Below are 27269 nucleotides of genomic sequence, written 5' to 3'. Positions count from 1 at the left end.
TGGGGCATTGCACCCACTACCAAAGCAGAGAGTTCTGCTGGTCTTCTGTTGGTAGAAGCACTTGTGTCCCACTGGAAAGCCAGGAAACACTCCATGAAATGGTATCAAATTCCCCTTTGTAGCTCTGTAGCATCACATGATGTCAGATCTTCAATCAGTTACCGGTGCAGGACAATTATCCTATTGTTGTCGTCAGGACAGTTTAAATCTGAAGGGGGAAAGAGGAGAAAATGTTAGTGACGTTGATTTTTTCCTGTTAAATGGTGTATGTCTGCAGTTGATCAGAGGCTTGGAATGTTAGAATTAGTTGTGGAAAATTGGGCAGAGCACAGGTGAAGCAGTCAAAGATTCACAATAAATACAATTTATCACATGTGTGGAGTGTGTGAGTGTGTATTTTACAATATTTTAAATTTTCATAGATTCTAAGACTAGGAATGACCACAGTGATCATCTTGTCTGACTCCTGTATAACACAGGCCATAGGACTTTGTATCACTTACTTTGCATGAAGGTATTGCATGTAAAGCCAATGCATTTAGACCTCATTCTTCACTACCTTATGCTTTGTATAGTTATTTACACCTATGGAAAGTGAGAGCAAAGAGGATGTAAAATACCACTCTTCTAATTTGGCAGAATTTCACACCCACTCAGGTATGACAGACAAGCCTGTTTCACAGAAATGAGTTAGCAGGACCATTTTATTTTCATAAATACAAAAAGAGAGAGCGAGAGAAAAGAAAGAAAGAAGATGAACAAATCCCTGTAGGCGTCCCTTGGTTTACCGGTGAGGGATTCAATAGTGCTTGCTGTGTGATAAAGGCACTATTATGAAGGAAACCCTACTCAAATTACTGGGTCAGAAAAAAAAAAATCAAAAAGGACTTTGTGACCGACTGCACCTTCTTGGTATTGTCAAACAGCCACAGCAAATTAAATTCATTTGGACTGACATTGTGGCAAGCATTATTTACAAACCTACCTTTACTTTGGCCAATAACATTTTTTCCTCTAACAAGCTAGCACACTGTGAGTCTGTTTGCTTTTCAAACTCCAATTAAATTAACATTTACCAACTATGAATTATCACTAGTTACAAAACAAATTATTACTGATTAAAGCAAATATCCCAGATTTCTGATAGCACTATCTGACTTTAGTGATTGTCAGGTTGCCATTTAAGGGCCTGGTTCTGATCTCACTCAAATTGCTTTTACAGCAACTTAATTCCATTCACTTCAGTGGAGCTACTCCTGACTCATGAATTTGGGTTCCTGTGATCAGGTCTTTGCATAGAGTCACACTGAAGTCACTGGGGCCACATGAGCATGCAGGGATTTGTCACACAGACATGGCTGCAGAATCAGGACTCCACAGTAGTGTAACTGAGATCAGAATCAGCCCTAAATATTTTTTTTCAGTTTCTTAGCATGGTCCATTTTTTGAATTTGAGGGACTGCTACGTACAATTTAATGCAAACGGGTTTTTAAGTGTCTATGTTGCACATGCTGTAATTTGCCACCACTTTTTGGGAGTTGCCTGGGGTTGGATTTTGCAACCCCACTCTTATTTTTAACCACCTCAAAACAAAACACTTAGCAACTTTGTCTAAAGTAATAAGAACAATATTTAACTTCCTCAATGCTCTGTGCAAACTTTCACAATGTAATAATAAAGTTTTGGGGCTATTTTGTTTCTTTAGAATCTCAGAACCATCTAAATAATGTGCCTTGTCTGTTAGCTTGTATAGATTTCAGGATTGGTAAGGATATATGACAAGTCCCTTCGCTCACAGAGTGAAATTTTGTCCTTTTGCATAAATCCTTCAGAGAAGGCTTATGAGGTTGTAGGCCAGGATCCATCAAAGCACTTAAGCACATAAGTAGTTCCACTGACTTCAGTGGGACTAAGCATATGCTTAAGGTTAAGTACCTGGTTAAATGCTTTACTAGAACAGCACTTTGCCACTTATATTTCAATTACTGGTATATGTATATATTTTTAAAAGTATGAGCTCAGAGATTTAACCTGTTTACTTAAAAAAAAAAAAAAAAGTCTTGAGCAGCATTTCAAGCCATTCCAGGTTCATATAAAAAGATAAGTTTGCCTTTTACACGATACTCAAAAATAAATCTCTCCTCACTTTTGACCTGAAGTTTACATTTTCCTTGTTCTTTGTGTATAAATAGCACAGTTCTAGCCTAAGGGAAAGTGTTTGAAGAATTTTATGTTTATATATGGTGTATATTATATTTTATAGAGAGAGGCAGAATCTATATTATCTACTTTTAGGCCGTGGGGGAAGGCCATGGTTTCCTGTGCCACAGATTCCCAGCTCCCGTCTGTAAGCAGGTACACAAAGCTCTCTTTAACTAGCTTGAAATGAGCGGTGAGATGAAACATGCCCACTGATGGTTAACAGATCTGTCCCCTAAGACTCCTCTCCTCCGAACATGGCATTTGTTTACATTCAGTGAAGCTTTTAGCATTTTCAGGCCTATAGGAGGATTTGGCCGGTAGCCCTGCTGTTGATTGTCATATTCCCTAGCTAGAAATGTCAGTTACCACTTTCCTTTCTTCCTCCATTCATTAAGCTTTTTGTATATTTTTCTCTGTCATTCTAGGAATTAACAATAACATGCTATTTGCATATCATTGTAGTTCTTCCAAGGGATGGGAATGCACACAGAGCTTGCAATTTTGAAACGAATAGGGTTTTGAATGTCTGGGAGATACTTAAAAAATCATCTGAATATTATTTGTTAGCATCTTGCATATGGAAAAACAATTGGAAAATAAAAACTATTGTATGGCTGGAGCTGAACATGCATAGGAGCCTTCTGGCCCAGCAACAAAGCTTTGCATTACGCACATTCACCTAGATCACATGAGGGCACATCTAGAAACCTATGAAAATATGACTGACTGCAAGGATGAACCAGCTAAGGAATCTTTGGCCCTGACATTTTTACCATGCAATGCTGGATCTACAATATTACTTAATGGATACTTAGATTTCACTTTGAAGAATCTTTATCATCAGTTATTTCACTCGGATTGTAGCTAAGAAAAGCGATGCCCCTCTCTCTGCTCTGCTAACACACAATGTGAAGCTAAATATGAGGGCACCACATGGTTGATACACCCAATCCACTTCACTGGAAAGAGAGCACAGTGCCCCGGAACATGCAGAGTCTTCTGTAGAACAGAGCCCAGGGTTTGTCCCATTCTACAGGATCTACTCATGTGCATTGAAGCCCTGATTCAGTAAGCGAGTAGTTCCGCTGAAGAGACAAGGTGGAGGAGGCAATACTTTTATTGGCCTGACTTCAGTTGGTGAAAGAAAAGCTTTTGAGCTTACACAGAGCTCTTCTTCAGGTCTGGGCAGGGTACTCGGAGTGTCATAGCTAAATACAAGAGGGAACAGATTGTTTAGCATAAGGATTTTACACACATGCTGTAAGAGACCATTCAAGGTGAAGTGGCCAGTTAACAACTCTACAGTCATGGGACAAAAAAGAGGGGTTAGTGGGTTACAGATTGTTCTAATAAGCCATAAATCCAGTCCATGTTTTTTAGCATCTAGCAAAGTTATGAATTTAAGCTCACAGGCTTATCTTTTGAAGGTGTTGTGGACTGAAAGATCAGATCTGGAGTGATCACTTTGTGAAAAGTATTTGCTCACAGGGGACGTGGTGTTTTTGTCTTTCATCATTTTTCGGTGAGAGTTCATTTGTGAGCTTAGTCTCATTCCACTCAATAGCTGTTACTGGGGCATTTAGTGCACTGGATGAGGTACACCACATGTGGTGATAGGCATGTTTAGGACCCCTGGATCTTGAAAAGTGTGTTGTGGGGGTTATTGATCAGTGTAGCAGCAGAGACATGGCTGCAGGTTTTGCATCTGTTGTTCTGGCAGGGTCTGGTGCCAGTTTGAATTGGTGTGTCATGGGCTGTGAGAGCTTGCTTTTGATGATGAACTTGGTGACGTTGAGGAGTTGTTTGAAGGACAGAAGAGGGGATTCAGGAAAGTTTTATTTCAGGATATAGTCCCCATTGAGTATTGGTTGTAATTGTTTAATGATATGCCATGTGTGTTCCAGTGTGGCGTGGTATGTGACAACTAGGGGTGTGTGGTCAGAGGGATTTTTTTTCCTGTATTGAAGCAGGTTCTCTTGAGGTATTTGGATGGCCCATTCCATGATGTGATCTACTTCTCTGATGAAGCCTCCTTGTCTGGTGAAGGTGGTTCTAAGTGTGTTAAGGTGTGTATCCTGGACTTTCTCCTCAGAGCATATTCTGTGGTATATGAGTGCCTGGCTGTAGATAACAGATTTCTTGTTTGTTTGGGGTGGTAACTGGATCTGTGAAGGTAAGTATAGTGATCTGTGGGTTTCTCGTATATAGTTGTCTGTAGGGTTCCATTTTTGAAGCTGATCTTGGTATCCAGGAAGTTTTTGCCAGTGCAGGAGTCTTCTAGAGAAAATCTGTTAGATGGGTGGTGGTTGTTGAAGTTGTGGTGGAAATCTATTAGGAAATGCAGGGTGTCTGTTCAGAGGATGAAAATACCATTGAGGTATCTCAGGTATATTGTTAGTTTCATTGTACATTTGTCCAGCAATTCTTCCTTAAGATGACCCATGAAGATATTACTTCACGTACCTAGTCTTGCTAATATCCTGGGACCAAAACGGCTACAACACCACTGCAAACAATAGTTCCATTGAAGTCAGTGGAGCTCTTCAGAGGTTTGAAGATAGCGTGTGTCTAACTGAGTGAAGCTGTGATCTAGAGGTGCCCTTGTCTCACTGAATATGAATTTTGTGCAGGACACTGTTTTCCTGTTATGTAGCAAACGGTGTCACATGGCCATCCCATACTCATAAGTAAAACCTTTATAATTCATTACATCCTTGGGCATTCTCCGTATATACACATGTATACTGACAGATATATATTTTACACACACACACTGATTACCTGTACTCCATTTCCGGTCATTGTACAGCTACAGTAAATTAATCCTGCATAATGCAAACACAGGACAAGGCATCAGACGACGCACATTACCTATTCACATCAGTGAACTGATGACAGTATGCGTCCTGTGACCTGAATGAGAATCCCTAACATATAAGGTGAGGGAACAAGATCCATATTAATTTACATTAATATGACTATAAACTGACATTAGTCACTCCCATTTAAAATGGTGAAGCACACTGGGTGCGCATTTTCCCTATCGTACCTGGAATCTGATGCAATGGGTGTCTAACTGAATAAGGATGATTAACTTAGTTCAGGGGATCTTAAACTTCATTGCACCGCAACCCTTTTCACAAAAATTACTACACAACCCCAAGAGGGGGGACTGAAGCCTGAGCCCGCCTGAGCCCCGCCACTCCGGGCACGGGGGGCCAAAGCTCAAGGGCCTCATACCCAGCTGGGGTCCTGTAACCTGCCACACACAGGTGAAGATTAAGTGAGAGCCCCAGGCAGTGAGGCTCGGGCTTTGGCTTCAGTCCCTGGCAGCGGGGCTCAGGCTTCAGCTTTGGGCCCCAGCCAGTTTAACGCCAGCCCTGGTGACCCCATTAAAACGGGGGCCTGACCCACATTTTGAGAACTGTTGGCCTAGTTCAGGGGTCGGCAACCTTTCAGAAGTGCTGTGCTGAGTCTTCATTTATTGACTCTAATTTAAGGTTTCGTGTGCCAGTAATACATTTTAACGTTTTTAGGTCTCTTTCTATAAGTCTATAATACAGAGAGTGACAACCTTTGGCTAGGGTAAGCCCCCTGGTGGCCGGGCAGGTTTGTTTACCTGTCGCGTCCGCAGGTTCGGCCAATCGCGGCTCCCACTGGCCGAGTTCGCCGCTCCAGGCCAATGGGGGGGCCGAGAAGTGGCGTGGGCCGAGGGACATGCTGGCTGCTGCTTCCTGCAGCCCCCATTGGCCCCGAGCGGTGAACTGCAGCCGAACCTGCAGACGCGGCAGGTAAACAAACTGGCCCGGCCCACCAGGGTAAGCACTAACGGGCTGCGTGCCAAAGGTTGCCAATCCCTGCTATAATATATAAATAAACTATTTTTGTATGTAAAGTAAATAAGGTTTTTAAAATGTTTAAGAAGCTTCATTTAAAATTAAATTAAAATGCAGAGCCCCCCGGACCGGTGGCCAGGACCCGGGCAGTGTGCGTGCCACTGAAAATCAGCTCGCGTGCCGCCTTTGGCACGTGTGCCATAGGTTGCCTATCCCTGGCCTAGTTGGATACTGGTGTTTTACAGCTGCAAACATGCAGATGCACATTTCTGATAGTAGTGGGCTCTTTAATTTAGCAGAGAAAGGCATAATGACAGCCAGTGGAGAGAATCTGAAATGAGACAAATTCAGATACCTTCCCTCAATTCCCTTCGTGTACCCACTAGCAAAGACTAATCCTCCCATAATTTACTGGGAAAGAATCATAGGGTGATTCAGCTTAGTGCTACACAAAAGAACCATGGAATATGTCACCAGAAGTCCTAGTGACACACATGGGAGAGTGCGGCACCAATGAGTGCACAGTAATTTGGTTATGACTTTGCAGTGAGGCTAACGTGCTAATCACCTGGACTAACTCTGCAGTGAAGATATGCCCTTTAAGTCTGTAAATTATGGCTTGGATGTTTTTTTAAAAGATATACTCTGGCTCAACCAAAAGTTACGGGCTTAATGCAGGAAGTAATTGGTGAAATTCTGTGGCCCACATTATAGAGGATGTCAGACTAGAAGATCATAATGGTCCCTTCTGTCCTTAAGGTCTATGAGCTTTTTCAAATTAAAACTGTGTACTGTCTCTATTGCTTAAACAGTCAAGAAATATATGGATGGACAGTATGCACATAACTTTGCAGGTTTACTCATACTAGAATTTCAAAGTCACATTTCAGTACTAATATCTGACATTAGATCAAGTTTTTGATGTGCTAAAATTAATAATTCTTGAAGTGTTTAAGGACATTTCATGATTGGTATTAATAATCCAATATACAAAACTTTGCTAGGCACTTAATAATGTATAATCAGAGAGATCCGCAACAGGTTATAACCTAAACAGACAGAAAAAATGAAGATCTAACCAGACTGAGGCAAAGCTTGGCATTTCTCCTGTTAGTTTCATGATTTCCTATTATATACATAAATAATTTAGATACAAGATAAATATAAAATACAGATTCTAGTACATATGAAAACAAAGATTAATTTTTCTTCTTCATATTTTTTAATTTCAGGGAAAATGGTGCTGTGACTGCTTCTACGCCCCGGTTTAGCAGCAATATCCCTCCCTATTCAGCAAAGCACTTAAGCATGTATCTCACTGGGATGTAAATACATGCTGAAAGTTAAGTGGTTTGCTAAGTTACCATGGACTTTAGCACAGGCTTAAATGCTTTGCTGACCTGAGGCCTTAATGAATTCTGAAGTGGTGTTCTGACGTGCTATTAAATATAATAGAACCACGTCGGGTAGGATGCACAGATTTTACTACGAATTAATGTTCCTCCTGAATACCTAGTAGAGTAACAGAATAACCAGCCATGCTTGATATATTAACAAATGAACAGTGAATACTCTGAGTGTAAAAGACCAACACTGCCAGAGTTGTACTGCTTGACTAAAAATAACCGGGCACATGAACTTTTAGCACTTATTAAGGACATCTTTCCTCTCATAATATATTCGATTAAAAAGTCCAGCTACATAGAGACACATAGATTTTCTTTAAGTCCAGAAGGGGATGTACCTACCGTATAGAGGTGGTAAATATTTTAATTGCTTGATCTTATTTCCCACTTCCTCCCCTGCCATATTTGATCTAGACTGGCTGTTTTTGTGGTGCAGACGACAGGTCCAGGCAGGCAGTGCTGCTTGTACAGTAGAACTAGGAGGGAAGCCCAAGCAAACTTGTGCCGGCTCATGAAGTTAAAACAATTGTACATATAAAAAGGAAACCATAACTAATTAACACTAGGCAGGCGGTCTAGCTGGAGATTTCAAATCCAAACTAGGTCACAAGGGAATACGGGACTTGGCAGACAACACTGTAACTGAAATAATCTCCCAAGACCAGCCAAGTGAGAGCAGACCCAACTACCCTTACGAAAAAAGATGCCGGTGCCAGTTGTTTCTGGGGAAAAGGAGCCAAGGACAAATGACTGCAGCTCTCAAAATGAGCATGATTACATTTAGCCTTCGGGGGTTTTGTTCCTAAAAGGCTTTTTGTTAAATGCCAACGTTATTCAGTAAGATTCACAGTGAGAGCAAAATTAGCAGTCATGGTGCTTTAAGAAAATCAGCAGGGAAGGCGATGGGGCTGGGGTGTCAAATACTAAAACAAAGGGTGTGTGTGTGAAGGTTTATGTTGAACCTAGCTGGAGTTTGGAGTAGGCAATATATCCTGCTGAGTTACAAAAGTAAAAGCAGATACCAGAAAAGCACAAAACTGGCTGGGTATGAGCTAGATAGAATAACTGAGATTACAGCAGTTACCGAGGGAAAAAAGAGTTTTAGTACTAGAGAGAAAGGAAACAGAGAAAGTGAGATTTGTGAGGTGTAGGGCTGAACTGTTATGTTGAAACTATGGACCGGTCACGTGGAAGTTCAGCGTCATAAAGCTGAGCTTGAGCTGTGTATATGCAGAAGGAAAGTGAACACTCAGGTCACAGTTGGTGGTCCTTAAGAGCTTACGAGCAATTGCTCTCCTGAAGCCCCTGAAATCTAAATGTAATCATATTGCTAACCTAAATAAATGAGCAAGCATGTGGATGGGAGAAGGACTTGAACATATGTGTATAATGAATGTATAGTGAAAATTGTGCTAGTGAACACAGTCAATAGATTTGCATGTTTAAGGAATTGTAAATGGCTGAAAAACACATTAAGTTACATTTTCAAAGCATCCCTGTTAAGTGTGACGTTAGAGTCTTAATCATGCAAAATAACATGAAAAACCCTACAAAATTGTTCCCATCCCATTTGCACTAGATGATTCCATTGATCTGAATATAACTCCAGGTCTGAGTATTCTCGGATTTGCATGTGTAAGTTCTTAACTGTGTGTTTAACATGCACTCTTTGAAAATGCAGCTTGTAAGGTCAATTGACTGTAGCTTGAACATTTTTAATGGAATCCTTTGGAAAGCAACTCAGTGAAGAACTAATTGTAATCAGTGAGCTAGAAAGAGAGTAGCTCTTTAACTGTAATCAGCCTCATGGTACCATTTATATACTCTGGTATAAACAATATTATGGTAATTTTATAGCAATTCATGTTCATACTTTACTGTGATTAAGAAGTAGATTGTTGCTATTATTATTGCATTTATTATCTACACTGTAATGCAGGCATACAATAATTCATAGCATTATACAAGCACATAAAAGACGAAGGGCCAAATCCACAGCTGGTGTACATAGGCATAACTGATTGATGTCAATGGAACTATGCCAGTTTACACCAGCTGAGGGTCTGTCCCATAGCCCCTATCCTAAGGAGATTACTCAGCCTTATGCCATACAGGCTAAGAGATCAGTTGAAAATGGAGCAGATTGGTCAGTGAGGCGGTTAAGAATGGAATGATCCACCTAAGAAGTGTGTGTTGGGGAAAGATATTAAACAGACATAGGAAGTCACTTGTCACAGGAGATATAAAAGCTGTTCCTGGTACAAGGCACAAAGCGAAGGGTAGGAAGAAAGAAAGGAGTAAGAGCAAGAGTATGAAGTGTGATCAGAGAGTTGGACCGGGGAATAGAGGGGCAAATATTGTGCAAGCAAGCAAAGGTGAGGATGAGGTCCTCACACTTGATTCAGAGAGGGGCCCAGATCTAATCCCATTGAAGTCTGTAGGAAGACTTCTATTGACTTCAGTTGGCTGTGAATCAGGCACAGAGAGAGGAAGCCAGTGAATAGATGCAAAGAATGGATGGTTGCCACAATAACTTGAGAAGGTGATCTTTACTGCAGCCTTTTGGCCAAACTAAAATAGGAAGAGAAGTAAAATGTGGCAAGGCAGAGAGGAAAGGATGGAGTCCAGTGACAGGATTTAGCAAGGACATGTATGTGTGTGTGGGATGGAGGAAAAGCAAGAGACAAATCAAAGATGACACTGACATTGTAAGCCCTGGTGACAAAAAAGATAATACCGTTATCAGCAGAAATGGGGAAGGGAGAGAGAGCATATTTGACTGTTGCAGGCCTGCACAAATTAGAGCAGCCCTCAGGCCATTCTAATAGCACAGGACAGACTGCACGTAGAGTGGCACCAGGATCAGGGAAGTGCAAGGGAGAGTTTTGAGCCACCTTTACACACTAAATACTCCCGGCATTTTAGCTATACCTGAGGATCTCTCCTGGAAACAGGGGGAAATCCCTCTTATTTAAGAAAGCTCATCTATAAATATAAATTAAGTCAATGATAACAATAAAATTCTGATCTGCTGCCTCCCAATGTTTTGCTGTAGGCAAGAGACCATCCTTCCCTTAAAATCTAAGTAATATTTGAGTCAGAATCAAATCAGCAACATAAGCATCCCCATGTACTATTACCTTACAGCCCTCCATGCAAACAGCTGACATATTGAAAGAAATTCTATGCACAAAATCTTTTGGGAGGCTTGTACGGTTTGTGCACCTGGGGACAATGGAGTAATTTATATAGTCCATGTGATCACTATAGATACATTTGACATTGTCTTGAGGAAACACATTTGAATCATTTTAAAACTTTATTGCTTCTATTAAAAATATTCTCTTGGACTATTACTACACCTGTTGATTTGGGCATTCAGTTGAAACTGATGTTCTAAAACCAGCCTGAGGTGATTCTTGTAAAAGTTTTAATTACCAAGTTAAATAAAACATCAGCTGTCTTTTAATGAAATACATCAGCTTATGCAGACTTCCTCTTGGGTTTTACCAGATGCATTCAAATAAACACTAATAGACAGCTGATTATTATCATTATTACTTTTCTAGTGCCAGAGATGTGCCTGGCACTTTGCAGAACACAGTACTCCTGCCCAGAATAGTTGATAATCTGAGTTAAAATGAAAACCACATAAGAAATTGTCCTACGGGGAGATGTAGTGAAGGGTCAGTGTTTTGCTGCTACAATTTGAAGTATATATTCTATATTACAGTGTAAAACCTAATATTGCATTTCAGATAATCCATTTCCCCAAAACAATGTGTGTGTGTGTTTAGGTAAGGACGTTAACGAACGAGGTCACAGAGCTTAGCCAAAGGGTTTGAGGCTGTTCTCTGAACCATACTGTATATGTGCTGCCCCCAAAACAGTAGCTTTGGCTCAAACTTGTACCTGTGCCAAGATTCAGCTATCCACTAAAAGACACTGAAGTTACTTGTTAAGCACATTGAAAGGTAAATTATGGCTACACTGTATGGGTGCACCAGGAAGGCGGGTGCATAAAGAGCCCCTTCCCCCACAGTCATATTACAGATGCATGCGTATCTTCATTGCAGGAAGAAGATGCATTATGCACTGGTGGCAGTTCTCAACACCCCAAAGCGGGCATGTACCAGCAAGATGGGTTCATGGTCCTGACCCTTGCAGTGGAAAAGCTAGGGGCAGAACAGCAGCACTTGAGATAGCTGATGCTATAGGATTGAATAGGATTGGGTTTAAGCACTTTGCTGAATCAGGGCCTGAAGAACAAAATTCTCTGTGTGTTTAAACTTAGAGGGTGGAAATGGAATTGTAAACCACTGCTATTATACTATCACTGTCATGTGACCACTTAACTTTTTAGCATAATGGCTACCACCAGCAGGAAGCTCAGAATTTTACATTATTCACTTTCACTGCTCAGCTGATTAAATAATCTCCTAATAGACCAGATCCAAAACCAGCTGAAGTTTAATAGGAGTCTTTCCAGGGGTTTTGGGCTATGCCTATTTGGCCAGCTCCTGCTCCCACTGACTATAATGTGAGCAAGACAGGGCTCCTATATCTTGTATGTTGCATTTTAATCTCTCATACTGCATTATTCTCTGTATATTGTACCACTCTTATGTATGGTTTTGGATTTGTTGCATGTTTTATATATTTTATACAATATGAAAATCAATACAAGAGATTGAACAATGAACTACTAATGAAAAATGACTGAGAAACTGCAGCCGTTTCATTTTTAAAAAATGCTTTAAATCTCCATTACCATTGCCATAGAGAAACGTTTTGCATGCTGTTGAATAATAATTGCTACCAAGATCTATGTACTGTACTCATCATTAGGTAAAAAACTACTGAACAATCCATTCAGCCATAGCATTGGTCTGAACAAAGTAAACTCATTCAGTGAAGGCCCACCACTCAAATATCCAGATCAGTGTAACTCTTCCATGCAGTGAGCAGACTGAAGCGCATCTAACCGTAAAGACTTTTTCATCTACTTTGTAGATATGATTGATCAGATCTGGACTGGTCTGACTGCATCCATGGGGCAGTGTCAAAAAAGGAGACACCTGGACCTTTTTTCATTGGTGAAGTTTCAGCCCGTTTCATGGACAGATTGCTCTGGATGTATAGGGAAGAAGTTGAGGTTCTAAGACACTGACACACCAAGGTACTTAATGACAGATTTCAGAGTAGCAGCCGTATTAGTCTGTATCCGCAAAAAGAACAGGAGTACTTGTGGCACCTTAGAAACTAACAAATTTATTTGAGCATAAGCTTTCGAGCATCAGCCAGACCATCAGGGGCTCGTTCACCTGCACATCTACCAATGTGATATATGCCATCATGTGCCAGCAATGCCCCTCTGCCATGTACATTGGCCAAACTGGACAGTCTCTGTGCAAAAGAAAAAATGGACACAAATCTGACATCAGGGATCATAACATTCAAAAACCAGTAGGAAAAACTTCAACCTCTCTGGCCACTCAGTAACAGATTTAAAGGTGGCAATTTTGCAACAGAAAAGCTTCAAAAAGAGATTCCAACGAGAAACTGCTGAACTTGAATTAATGTGCAAACTAGATACTATCAATTTAGGCTTAAATAAAGACTGGGAATGGCTGAGCCATTACACACACTGAATCTATTTCCCCATGTTAAGTATCCTCATACCCCTTGTCAACGGTCTATGTCTATAGTCAATGGGCTATCTTGGTTATCACTGCAAAAGTTTTTTTTCTCCTGCTGACATTAGCTCATCTTAATTAATTAGCCTCTTAGAGTTGGTAGGGGAACTCCCACCTTTTCATGTTCTCTGTGTATATATATTATTGTGACAGACCCAGACTAGTGGGGTACAGGAGTCTGGTAGAGGGCAAATATACTGGTCACTGAATGAGTAGTTTCCTGTTCCCTGAGTGACCAGAACAGGGGCTGCACTAGAGTAATCAGGAACCTGCTAGAACCAGTTAAGGCAGGCAGGCTAATTAGTACACCTGGAGCCTATTAAGAAGAAGTTGCTAGAATCAATTAAGGCAGGCTAATCAGGGCACCTGGGTTTTAAAAAGGAGCTCACTTCAGTTTGTGGTGCGAGTGTGAGGTGCTGGGAGCAAGAGGTGCAAGGAGCTGAGCGTGAGAGGGTGTCTTGAGAGGAGGAAGGTCGTGTGGTGAGAATAAGGAAGGTGTTTGGAGGAGGCCATAGGGAAGTAGCCCAGGGAGTTGTAGCTGTCATGCAGCTGTTACAGGAGGCACTATAGACAGCTGCAGTCCACAGGGCCCTGGGCTGGAACCCGGAGTAGAGGGCAGGCCCGGGTTCTCCCCAAACCTCCCAATTGACCTGGACATCCTCACTATATGTTCCATTCTATGCATCCGATGAAGTGGGCTATAGCCCACGAAAGCTTATGCTCAAATAAATTTGTTAGTTTCTAATGTTCCACAAGTACTCCTGTTCTTTTTTCAAGGTCCTTAAGTATGTCTCTAATTGTAATGGTTATGGTCACAGCATACACACAGAGAAGTTAGATAAAAACATAACTTCACTTTCTGGAAGGTTGCAACATAAAACTATTTTATTTCTTAAAAGCCAGAATGTTAACACACAAGAACCAAAACCAGAGAGACACAAAGCAGGCTGCTCCCTGAGGAGCACAACTCACCCCCTCTTTCTCTAAGCTGGCGCTTTTGCAGACTGAGTCCTGAGGAACCAGGCAGCATGTTTCCTCACAGAGCCTCCTGACCTGCAAAGAAAGACCAGAAAACCCCTTAGAATTTAAAGTGATAACTTGTAACTTTAACTCAGTTTTCAATGCATCACTTTAATCACGGAAATCAATCTTGCTGGATCGGAGCCTAAATGCATAATAATTGCAACAGCTTCTCTCTACAACTTTATCTCTATGACACAATAGATATGCACAGCACTTCAAGGGCATAAGAAGGACACTGTCCTTCTCCAAGAAGTTTATATTCTAAGTCCCTGCTCCTGCAAACATTTACATACCAGCTTACCTTTAAGCACTTGAGTAGTTCCATTGAATTCAAAATGCACCCAACAGGCACAGTCAATCAGTATGATGTCAATGGGGCTACTCAGTTGCTTAGAAAGCAGAAAAGTATAAGGATTATTCTACTGCACATTAGCCTTGGAGGTCCATGGGAGATCTGGGCACTCGGCTGCCTAACTTTAGAGACCCAATCTTGAAAAATTTGGCTGGTGATGTCACACTGTGGCAGAAAATGGTGGTGAGGGTGAAATGTAACTATGCGGAGGCCACACAGAGTAGGAAAGAGTGAGACAGAAGGCTGGCTATAGTAACTGAATATAGCAAAGAGCTAAATATGACTGGAAAAGTTAGGGAAGGGGGGAGAAGTGTTGGAACCAGCCTGTGAGTGAGTGTTGGAGGGAAAACATGCATGTCTACACTACAAACTTTGATCAACACATGTTACATCAGCATAAGGCCACAGCGGTTGGTATAGTGCTTGTGTTGGTGCTACATGTGCTCACCAGGAGTGGTTGTGTTGATCATAGTGAGGTGCACCACAGGTTCCACTAGTAAACCTGCCCCAATCAGTGCACAACCTACCATTGTCCAGCGCATGGAAGTTTTGACAATGCATGGTGAGGCAGAAATGAGTCATGCAGGGGTGACTGAGACAAGAGTCAACTTCTCAGTGTGCAACTGTCTCCATCCTATCTATATCCCATACTTTTCATGCATTATTTAAAAACCCATGAATCTGAGTGGCTTGCCTCACAGTCTGCCATCTCTGACAGAAACATGGATCCTGCACAGCGCTGCACTATTGTCATAAGCATTGCAAGCTCTGATGTTTGCAGAGCCATAAGAACAACCGAATCAATGGGGAACATGACGATTTCTTGGAAGACAGATTGTTGTAGGACATAGTGAGAACCAATTTAAGGTTGTTGGTGGCATTCATGGAGCAGCTGCAGATGGTGGAACACTAATTCTGGGCCTGAGAAACAAGCACTGACTGGGAGCACAGCATTATAATGCAGGCTTGGAATGACAAGCAGTGGCTGCAGAATGTTCAGATGCATAAGGCCACATTTCTGGATCCGTGTGCCAAGCTTGCCCCAGCCCTCCAGTGCAGGGACATTAGAATGAGAGCTGCACCGACAGTGGAGAAATGAGTGACAATCGCACTGTGAAAATTTACAACACTGGGTTAGTACTAGTCAGTGGGAAATCACTTTGGGATTGGAAAATCCACTGTGAGGGGCTGTCAGGCAAGTGTACAGGGCCATTAGGACTGCACCTCTCGGCAATGTGCAGGACATAGTGGATGGATTTAAAGTAATGGGGTTCCCAAACTGCGGTGGAGCAACAGATGGCATGCATATCCCTAGTTTGGCACCAGACCACATTGCTACAGAATACATCAACAGGAAGGGCTACTTTTCCAAATGTTGGTGGATCACCAGGGATCACTGACATCAATATTGGCTGGTGAGGGAAGGAGCATTAAGCTCACATTTTAAAGAAATGTTCAAAAAGCTAAAAGCCAACCAGCAGATTGCCATTGGTGATTGTCACAGGGTCTGCACAGGTTCCCTCTCTTTTGTCCCTGTACTTTGTGCTTAGGCTGGTCAAAGAAAAGGGTCCCAACACCTCTTTTAGGTGTTCCACCCGTGTCTCTTTATTTAAAGTGCTTAGTGTAATCCCAATTTGCCCAACACCAATCCCCACACTGACTCTTCCCTGGGTCTTCTTGCCCTTGAGACTTCCTGCAGCCGGTAGAGACAGAGCTGCAGTCCCCGTGTCTTCTCCCCTGGCTAGCATCCTGTCTGAGCCTTTCTCTGGGCTTATATCTCCTCCCAGTCACCAGCCCAGCTGGTTTCACTTGACTCAACTGTTTCCCCTGAGCCTGCCCTCATTAGGGCCTGCAGCTGAGCTCCTTGCTGAGTGTCTGGGCCCCCACAGCTGGCCGTTCTGCTGGGAAGCCGGGAGGGGAGCCACACCTTTGGCAGGGCATCCAAGGGGTTTATACCTCTGCCCTGCCACAGTGATATTAAAATGCCAATAGTGACCACTGGGGACCCAGCCTTCCCCTTGCTCTCCTGCTCATTAAGGCATACATCAGCCACCGCAACAGCACCAAGGAAAGTTTCAACTTCCAGCTCAGCAGGTGCAGAATGACAGTTGAATGCACTTTTGGTAGATTGAAGGGACGCTGGCGTTGTTTACTCACAAGATTGGATCTCAGTAGAAATAACATCCCGATGGTGATAGCTGCCTCTGTCTCCTACATAATATCTGTGAAGCAAAGGGAGGAAAGTAGCCGCCAGGGTGGAAGGTGGAGGTAGAGAGGCTGTCTGCTGAGACTGAACAGCCAGACACAAGGGGTATTAGAAGAGGTCAATGTACAGCTACATGGCTGAGAGAGGCTTTGAAAGAGTACTTTAACAGTGAGTCACAGTATGTTCTGCGGTGTATTGTGCTCCATCTGGCCCTGCAATTAGGAATTGTGTGGTGCTTGATGTAAATCTATAACTGTAACACTGTCAGTACACCAATTAATTCTGTGGTGCTTGCTGTAATTTGTGGCCGATCCTATCACTTGTGCCAGGCTATATAATAACAAGTGAGCGGGTGCTTTCCAAACTGCTAGGCACTCTGCAGCATGTGTTGAGAAATAGTAAGGATTAATTATTTTCCAAAAAATAGAATTTTATTGTGTAACAGTACAGTGCAAAGAAATCCTGAGCAATTTAAAAGCAAATAAATTAAAAATGTAATAAATTAATGGAACAGAATTTAACAAGGGGAAAAAAATTCATGTCCAGTTTTGCTACACATACAGCAACTGTGGCTTTCACAGGTAGGTAAATATGAAGCTATGGTTGTCCTTAATGTCCCCTGGTGTGGAGTGGTAGAGGTAGGGATGCGGACCTTGATACCACATGGAATGTTGGGGAGGAACAAAGGGATGTGCTGTAATGCATATCTCCATGGACTGCAAAGGGGAGGTGAGCCCATGATTGTTGAACCTGTAGGTCTGCAAGAGTCTGCAGCATCTGTGTTTGCTGCTGGAGAAACTCCATTATGTCCTGGTGCATCTCCTTCTCCTTTTCCTACTGGGACTCCTGGGCCTTTCTCCCATCCGCTCTTTCCTTCTTCAGGCTGCCTGCGATGTTCACCCTCCAGGACCTTTACTCACAGTGTGATGCAGCACTGGCTTGCAGGATCTCATTGAACATGTCATCCCTAGTCCTCCTCTTTCTCCTCCTTATCTGGCTCAGGCATTCCATGAGCACGGAGGGGGATCGCTTCAAGGCTGCAATGACAGATGCTGCAGATAAAACACACAGAGGTACCATTCTTAGTATAATCACAACAGAAAGTGAAAGTTGAAATTCAGAACTCCTTGACCTTGTTCCCCTGAAGTTTTAAACAAGACAAGCTTATTGGCATTTCCGCTTGTCTTGTTTAAATGCCAATTAAACATTTGGCATTTATGTTTAATTGACATTTAACATAAATGGCATGGTACCACTCACAGCACTAGACAGGGCAAGTATGGCTCTCCAGGGGTGAGGCAAATGAGGAGGGAATTGCTTGGTTGCATGAAACCATGAATCTGGGACACTAGCACTGAATACTGGCATCATTTCCCACACGTGGTGGTGAGTTTAGCAGATATCTCACTCCTGATGGTAACAAAGGCACAGAGCCAATGGTGCCCCAAAGCCAATGGGGGCCACATGCTGCTAGCCTGTTAACTTCAGCAGGCACCATTGCAGTAATCACTGACTGGTGTGAGAAAGTGTCCTACCGCAGAGAAAGAAATAAGGCTGCCATCCCTGGAAACCTTTGGGAGAGGATTGTAGAGTACCTCTGGGAAAGTTTCATTGAGATCTCTGAGGAGGATTCAAGGGACATCCCTGTGTACATAACCAAACTGCTCCACTTGGCTGCCCTTGTATAACTCTACAGTGGAATAAAAACAGATGATAACTCTCCTTCTCCTTGTTGTATCCCTACCTCTTCTAGTAGGAAAACATTAGTGAAAAGTCGAGAGCTGTGTCCTGCTAAGTTGGGGTATGTCATTAGCACATCACTCTAATGGGACATACAATTACACACTTATCTGAGCTTTCTTCCCTTGCAACGGACTCACTTGTGCTAAACTGCCAGGACTGACTGGAATGCAATTGAGTCTCAAATAGGTCCGGGCTCGCGAAATAGCTGGACCCCACCCAATCATATGTCCCCCAGCCTCTTCCTCCTCCACCTGTTCACACCAGGGGCCTGTGGATTGGGCTGCTCAGAAGTATCCACGTTGGTGTGCAGGGTGGAGTTGGGGTCTCCACCAAGTATGCAAATTGGTGGAGCTCTTTGTAAAAGTGGCAGGTCTGCAGCTTGGCACTGGATCAACTGTTGGCCTCCCTGGCCTTCTGATATGCCTGATGCAATTCCTTCACTTTCACACGGCACCGCTGTTGGTCCCTGTCATAGCCCTTTTCCTGCATCCCCCCTGCAAGCTGCTCAGACTTTTCTACAGCTGGTCTATAGCTGTGCTTGCACAGCCTCTTCTCCTCACAGGCCCAGGAGATCCAATATCTCCTGGCTGCTGCAAGCCAGAGTGCATCTGGGGTATGCAGCCGGCATAGTCAGCTGGGCAGTTGCTGCTAGGTGTGCTCATGAAGCTGGACAATCAGGAAAAGGCATTTAAAAAATTTGCAGGGCTTTAAAGGGGAGAGAGGCCTGTCAGTCTCAGTGACCCTTGGGCAGGAGAGTTCCCAATTATTACCAGAGTGGTCAGTGTCAGGCATTGTGGGACAGCTGCTGGAGGACTGTTTGGGATGACATAAATAACAGTGTCTACACTCGCACTGCATCCATCTCAGTACATTGACAATGGCTCAGTGCCACTTGGGAAGGTGCTGTTACTGTGTCCCTGTAACGGAGCACTTACACTGGTAGGGGACAAATTTAAATGTAGACAAACATAACTAGATCAGTGCAAGGTGGCTTATGTTGATCTAACTTTGTAGTGTAGCCCAGGCTGTGATGGAGTCAGTTTGAGTTTGTAGCCCTTGAAAAACCGAGGCTCTCTAAGAATTCCAGGAAGAGACCCCAGTCTCAACCCCCTCAGGACCCACCAGACTACACTGTAAAGTCAGGAGATGAGGGCAGATGGGGAGAAGAAGAGAAGATCGGGAGAAGGCAATGGGCCAAGAAGGGGTAGGAGAGGAAAAGAGAAGGGGGTAGGGAAAGAAAATGCCAAATATATTTTTTGAAATTTCAGTAATTGTGGACATAGCAACCTCCTCCCCAATGACTGTTGTAACCCTTTCCTCCTGCCTTTTTCAATTTTTTGTATTTTTAGATTGTAAGAAGAATGGTATCTTCCTATATAGCTGTACAGCACCTAACACATTTTGGACATTAGATTAATATCAATAATTAAATCTAATGGATTTGTGTTTCTCAACATCAGAGTTGAATTTAGACTTCAATCCGGAGCTTCTTCCTCATGTACAGTTTACCACAGCATACATAACTATTTCCACACTGATGCAATTCACCCACAGGGAAAGTACCCACTGGGTACACACAGCTACCTATCAAGATGACGTTTAATGTCATTTAGTCTGCACCTCCCTGCACCATCTTGGACAGTCTGTGCCACAAATATTTAGGGGAGCTACAGCCAAGAAACATGGGGCTGTTCAAAAGCATTGGCTCTGCCTGTGAAGTATGAACCCACGCAGTTCAGGTGCATTTGAAATGTATTTGAAAATGTTCTCCAATCCGGATTCGAAAATTCGCTTTCACTAAACCCATTATCTATTTAGGATTATTTCAACATTATTCAATAACATTCTTTGAATAATAGACTAGTGTACTGTCTTTCTGGCAGGACTCACCTTGATCTGCATTATCATTTAGGCCCCCATCTGAAAACATCATTAATTTAAATAAGCAATAGAGACTAAAATAAAATTCCAGTCATGCTTAACTCTCCAATGTGGTTTTGAAAACCTTTCTTCTTTAGCCAGTCTTATGTTACATGCTGGATGGTCTTTGCTTTGACCACCTCATAAAAAAAAGCTCATAAATAGTTTTCATGTGTTATTTAAACTAGCGGCACTCCCTGAGGCATTGTGCTTTTATTTTTAAAAATCCTCTGTGTATTTCTAAAGTATTTCTAAACCGGTAGCAGAGGTAAAACTATATTTTAACCCGGGAAAGACATGTTCTATCACTATCAGGTCACAAATTTTCTTACTCTTTGCTGATAAGAATAAAACACTTACAGCAAATGTCGCCTGATTTACATGCTTTCTCTAAAAATCATTAATTCCAAGACATGAGGGAAAATAACTGAAATTATTTTAGAAAGACACGGTGGGTGAGGTAATATCTTTTATTGGACCAACTTCTGTTGGTGAAAGAGACAAACTTTCCTGCTAAGAAGAGCTCTGTGTAGCCCAAAAGCTTCTCTCTTCCACCAACACAAGGTGGTCCAATAAAAGCTATTACCCTACTCACCTTGTCTCTTAAATATCCTGGGACCCACACAGCTACAAGAACACTGTAAACAACAGTGAAATTGTTTTGTTTGACTAGATGCTTTCCAAAACCAAAAATGCATTCCCAGTGTCCTACAACGGACACAAAGAACTGACCAAGAATTTTTCCTTTTACAGTTGACCATGAATGTTCCTGAATGAACAAATGCTATATAAAAGTAATGTTGGACTTGATGTCAGTCTGCTTGGTGAGGATCGGGCACCATACAGAAGGAGGCTATCACTTCATGTGAAGTAATGGGCAATGACTGAAATGTCTACTGCTCTTTAGATTGGGTGGAATACTTGTAAAAATAAAGATGGCATGAAAGGAGCTTTCTAAGAACTATTCCCAACAAAATTAAAAAGCTTTAAGATATAGTTAAGGTAGCAAACAGGAAATATACACCAATATTTATAGCCATTGTAATTATGAATGAAAGTGAGGGAGTTATGAGTTAAGGTTGAAAAACAAAAAATTGGAAGTCAAGGAATCAGAAGGTTGTAGAAATAACAAAAACTTCTATGTCAGGAAGCCTGTAAGTATTCAAGTATCAGAGGGGTAGCCGTGTTTGTCTGTAAAAAGCGACAGAGTCCTGTGGCACCTTGTAGACTAACAGACGTATTGGAGCATAAGCTTTCGTGGGTGAATAACCACTTAGTCAGATGCATGTAGAAGTATTCAGTTAAGGTTCCAGTTCTGTCCTCATTTACCTTTCAACAGGCAATAGTCCTGCCCCCAGTCCAGAGAGAGCTCTCCGTATTGATCTGTAAACTAGGAGTCCACCTACTAATGATGAGCTGGAGACTTAACCCTCTCCCACCCTTACCACATAGACCTTGAGATCACTACATCCCAAGTGACCAGGGAAACTGGAGTTGTAGGACCCAGAAAGCCGGGATCACAGAAATATGTCGATAATACTCGAACTATTAGAATAGTGGAGCTTTGAAACTGCATTTTTTCACCAAGCTCTGCTGCTGATGCTTCTCCTGACACTTCTCTTTCAACACACATGGTTCAACTAGCAGAACTGGCAAAGTCTGCCCAATTTACCAGCGGAGCTCAATAGCTTCACAAGGACATGGCAGAGTTTTTAAAGGGTCACATTCTTATAATGGCTAACTCCAAATTTCACAATGCCGTTATTCAGAGAAACATCCAAAGACTAGATCTTGAGGAACAATTAATAAGGCAAAACTGTAGCTTTTTAACCAAACCAATTTTTTGAGATATACCATTTTTAAATAAATCTATTAGAAGAATCTTGAAATATTTTTTGTTTATTTATTCAGACTCATCTCTCCAAGACTAGTTTTCCAATTAACCTCAAATTTTCTTTAGAAAAGGAAAGAAAATTATTTGACAGGGAATCATTCATGAGAAGTCTGAGGCAGAAAGGAAGTTTCTAAAGAAGTCAGAATTGTGTTGGGGGCGGGGGAAGGAGAGAGAAAGAAATGGCCTCAGGATTCATCTTATAGAAAGTGAGCTGTTGTATCACAAACAATGAGTTGCTCCTGCAGCCTTTTTCCTTGCAAATAGTTCATCATAACCTCTCTCATACTCCGATCAAACCCTTCGTATCAAAGGAAACCACTTAAAACACTGCTTCCATTTATCTGTCACAATAGCTGTAGGATCCCATTCCAGTTCTAATCCCCCCGCAAACATGAAAGGTCAGCTGACTAATTACCTGATGTACACCTCTTCAGTAGCCAAAGTGGAATTAATCGGGTCCATGTATAGGGCCAGATGTTGGGTTCTGAGCATATGTGTGTATGAAAATTTCTCCTCTGACCATTGCACAAAATTCTGCCACTGGGCAAAGGGAGAGAATCTCCACATACAGCCATCAACTGTGAATTTAGCTGGGGAAAGTGCCCTTCCAGCATGATTTTTAGGAAGTGCGGGGCCCGATTCGAACAGTTTCGACGGGGCCCCGGCAGGGATGACTAAAAAAAAAACCACGTAAAAAACATGTGGGGCTTTTTCTCACCGGGCGGCGCTCCTAGTCTTCGGGTCTTTCACTCGCTCTGGGTCTTCGGCGGCACTGAAGGACCTGCTGCCGAAGACCCGGAGCGAGTGAAGGACCCGCTGCCGAAGTGCCGCCGAAGACCCGGAGCGCCACCGGGTGAGTAAAAATTAAAAAGGAGCCTCTAGCCAGGGAAGGGATTCTCGGCCACTTCTTTCTCCCCTCCCCTCCGGTGGCCCTGCCACTGGGCGCGGGGCCCTCTTAGGCGCGGGGCCCAATTCGGGGGAATTGGTGGAATTGGCCTAAAGCCGGCCCTGACTAAGAGATCACCATTTAGGATTGTGCTGTGTTGAGATGAAACATAGATTGCCCCCATGCTTCACAGACAAAGCCAGAATCAGAAGACAATTACAAACTGTCCAAGGAGATGGAAATTCAGCAGGAAGAGGAGGATTATCTGGCAAACATCAGGGCATTTGGCTGACCTACTGGGAGCTGTAGGGAGTAAAGAAAATAAAAATAAATGAAGGTTTAAAATGGAAATGTATGAGGAGTAAAATACCCCCAGTTGGATCACATTACAGTAAAAATTCAACTAGTAGGTGCCATTAATACCCAATATAAACACGTTAGCCTATATCACAGCACTTAGCATTTTACACCTGAAGAGCACAAGGCGCTTCACAAATATTAATGACAGGTTTCAGAGTAGCAGCCGTGTTAGTCTGTATCTGCAAAAAGAAGAACAGGAGTACTTGTGGCACCTTAGAGACTAACAAATTTATCATTTATCATAACAAAATTATTAAATTTGTTAGTCTCTAAGGTGCCACAAGTACTCCTGTTCTTCTTTTTACAAATATTAATGACCTCATCCTCACAACACCCCTTTTGTGGTCTATGTAATTTTCCCTGTTCTACAAAAGGGAGAATTGAGAGACAGAGCAGATAAGTGACTTTACTCCAAGTCACACAGGGAATAGAACCCAGATTTCCTGATTCCCAATTCTGCCAGAATCATCATCCTCCTCCCAGTAGAGAGACATTTATTCTTGAAACAGAGAGTTTCTAGGTACAATATTATTTGCCAACCCTTTTCAACTGATACAGGTACCTAAATGGCTATTGCCAATGCCCAGCATTCAAAAATCATGAGTCAGGCCTCAAAACACCAGGATATTGGCTAAAACATAAAGAGATCTTACAAAAGAAGAAATGTTGGGTTCTTTTTATTTTTACTTTTATTTTTATTCTTTTTTTATTCGCCATGGACTTTAAAGAAAACACCAAATATTGCAGGATTTGTGACAAAAATCATAAGAGTTGGCAATACTGTTAATACCCTCCCTTGATAGCATTGCTGATGATAAAATCATAGCCAAGGTAACTGAATCTCATAGAAATTCTCATTCTGTTTTAAAATAAGCATTTGGCATTCTCAGTGTAAAGCCAAGGACTAAATGGGAATAAGAAAATAACCTACCCTTTCAACGGTTACCTATTACCACGGCAGGAGGGTTTGGGGCAGGGGTGGAGCACTGCCTGCTGCCAGAAGTAACCAGCTGCCAGTGTCCACCCTGAGCCATCTCCTCCTCCACCAGTGGTGTATCAGCAGTCCTGCATACTGGGACAGCTACCTCAGCTGTCTCCACATGGACACGGTCGAGGAATTGCTCGTGGATTCGGATGCTCCTCAACCTAGCCACCTCCTCCTGTAGCTCTCCCACCTGCTGCCTGAGAGATTCCACCAGCAGGCACCTCTCACATTGGATGGTCCCCCCAGCCTGGATATCAGTAAGTGGAAATTGCAAGTTACAGTCTCTGCAAAACCACACCAGGATCTGGGTAGAAGCATCCATGCTCAGGCGCTCTGTCTGGCTACAGGCACAGGTGGAGGAGACAGAAGCAGTGCTGGCACAGGTGTTGCGGGTCTTCCTAACCATCGTAAGCCTCCCCCTGTCAAACTCCCGTCTGCAGCCCCCTGTCGGCTGAAAGGGTTGTTTAAGCAAGAAGTTTTGAATGTAGTTGGTTTATAGGTATTAAGGGGAATAAAGAGAAAACAAATGGAACCGGCAAGGGACCCTCGCCCCCTTCCAAACTCCCTTGCGAAACTCCCTGTTAGCAAAGCTCCCTGGTCGCTTGTGCGCTGCTTTATAAAGCCCTGGCCTGTATGAATGCCCCGCCCACTGATTAAGGCTCAGCCACTTACCAGAAATAAATGGAGATATCCTGTCTCCTAGAACAGGAAGGGACCTTGAAAGATTATCAAGTCCAGCCCCCTGCCTTCACTAGCAGGACCAAGTACTGATTTTGCTCCAGATCCTAAGTGGCCCCCTCAAGGATTGAACTCTCAACCCTGGGTTTAGCAGGCCAATGCTCAAACCACTGAGCTATCCCTCCCCCATTGCTTCCAATTTAATTGCTTCCAATATGTTTTGGTTTCTCAGTCTAATGACATCTCCTCTACACAGCATTGTCAAGTAGATCCCTCTTAGATAGACACTGATACATCACATGACAAATATGGGTTCAGAGCTCTCAAAGATACAGGCCTGAAATTCATCCCCAATAACATCCTTCCTTGACCCTTCCAGTTTTAAATGAAATGTGTGTTTGTCATCTGGCTGGGAAATGTTTGAGATCAAATTGAAAATTTAGCCAGTCCTTCAGAATATAAAGGAAGGTAATCAAATGAGTATATTTTCTAGGAATAAAAGTGGATGAGATACATTTTTTTTAAACAGCAATTGAACAAGATATGGCGTCAGAAAGAAAAAAAATGCATTCTTGTAGGTGGACCTGGGGTAAACTGGTCTTTTTCCTTTCCCCCTTGCAGTCCCTGATGCCACATTTTAAATCTAATTGTCACTCACCCTTCTTCTCTTCTTAGTTAATGGCTTAGTAACAACTATAGCTTCTACTCTACCTTCTGCATAACCCAATTCCATCTGCTGTACTGGGAATCGGCTGAGAGGCAACCAGGTCCAGACCACTCAGGGTCTTAGAGAACACAACCACCCTCTAAAACTACCTCCAGAAGTTAATAGGAAGTTAGTGCAATGATCTGATGGAAGACCACTGGTTTTACATGCTCATAGTGGCCAGTCCCACACAGGAAGCAACCAGCTGCTTTTTGCACAGTAAATACTACCAGGACAATTCTGGTTGCCTCTTGAAATTACTTTTCTTTGCAGGTAGCACCTTATTTTACCTGAAGTTTCTATGGGCTAGGTTTTAAAGTTCTATATTTACATGTAACCAGAGCTGGAATTCATTTGCTAAAGCTAAAAGGAAAATTTTCACATAGACCCTTTGGGATCCTGTTCCCACTGAAGTCAAGGGCAAAATTCCCATCAAGTTTGCCTGGTGAGATGTAGTCTTATTTGCTCATGGCTTCCTTATTCTCGACTGCCCTGATTCCACAAAGTCTTACAGATGTGCTTAACTTTACACAATGAGTAGCTGCACTGACCTCCTTAAAGTAAAGTAAAGTAAAGTGCATGCGGCAGCTCCATTCCTAAATAAGGATGCTTTCCTAATCAGGATCTAGATGTTTAGTGATATTTTCTCTTCATAGCTGTTCTATTATTTGATTAGGGACAGATGATCATCTAGCTGGACAATTAACTGTGGTAAACCCTTGAACCATTAACATTTCCTTGGACTTTTGTTTGGTTCCCAAACCTTGTTTTGCTGGAGAACACAGTTTAATTTTATTTCCTTTTTCCTGTTCAGCAGGCCAAGTTCTGTGCTACTCCACTGGGTGAGGAGAGAAGAAACTTACCTCAGCTCTTGGGAAGCACGTTTCTTTTTATCTTCTTTTCTCATACATTTGTCTGCAAAGAAGCAGGCATGTATCATAATGTTCTTCCCATTTGAACTTCTTCCCACTGTGTTCAATGTCCTAATCCATATTCTAAAATGCCCCAATGTTTTTGACGTTGAAATTTGAGACAATAGCCATTTAATCCTTGCATAACATTATATTGTATGTTTCCTTTTGTTCTGCAATACAGCTGAATACAGTACCTGAAATGTACAGGGAAATCTCCAACTCAGATAGTAATATTTTCCACAGGCTTCTAATTACTCTTTCATCTGTAGCAAATATAGTCTGATGTTCAAAACTTGTGTGGGTATCTGGCAGGACTTCGAACACTAATGTTCTCTTGGGTCAGGTTTCTAAAATCATTCTAGTATTTCTGAAAACATGCTGGCAAAAAGAGACTGCTCAACAAGACACATAGGTTTAATTCTTAGACAGTGGCTTTCCACTGAATGCTTGTGGTATGGGTA

Source organism: Malaclemys terrapin, chromosome 2, assembly GCF_027887155.1.
Source record: "Malaclemys terrapin pileata isolate rMalTer1 chromosome 2, rMalTer1.hap1, whole genome shotgun sequence".
In the NCBI taxonomy this organism is placed as follows: Eukaryota; Metazoa; Chordata; order Testudines; family Emydidae; genus Malaclemys; species Malaclemys terrapin.
Note: the sequence above shows the minus strand (reverse complement) of the source record.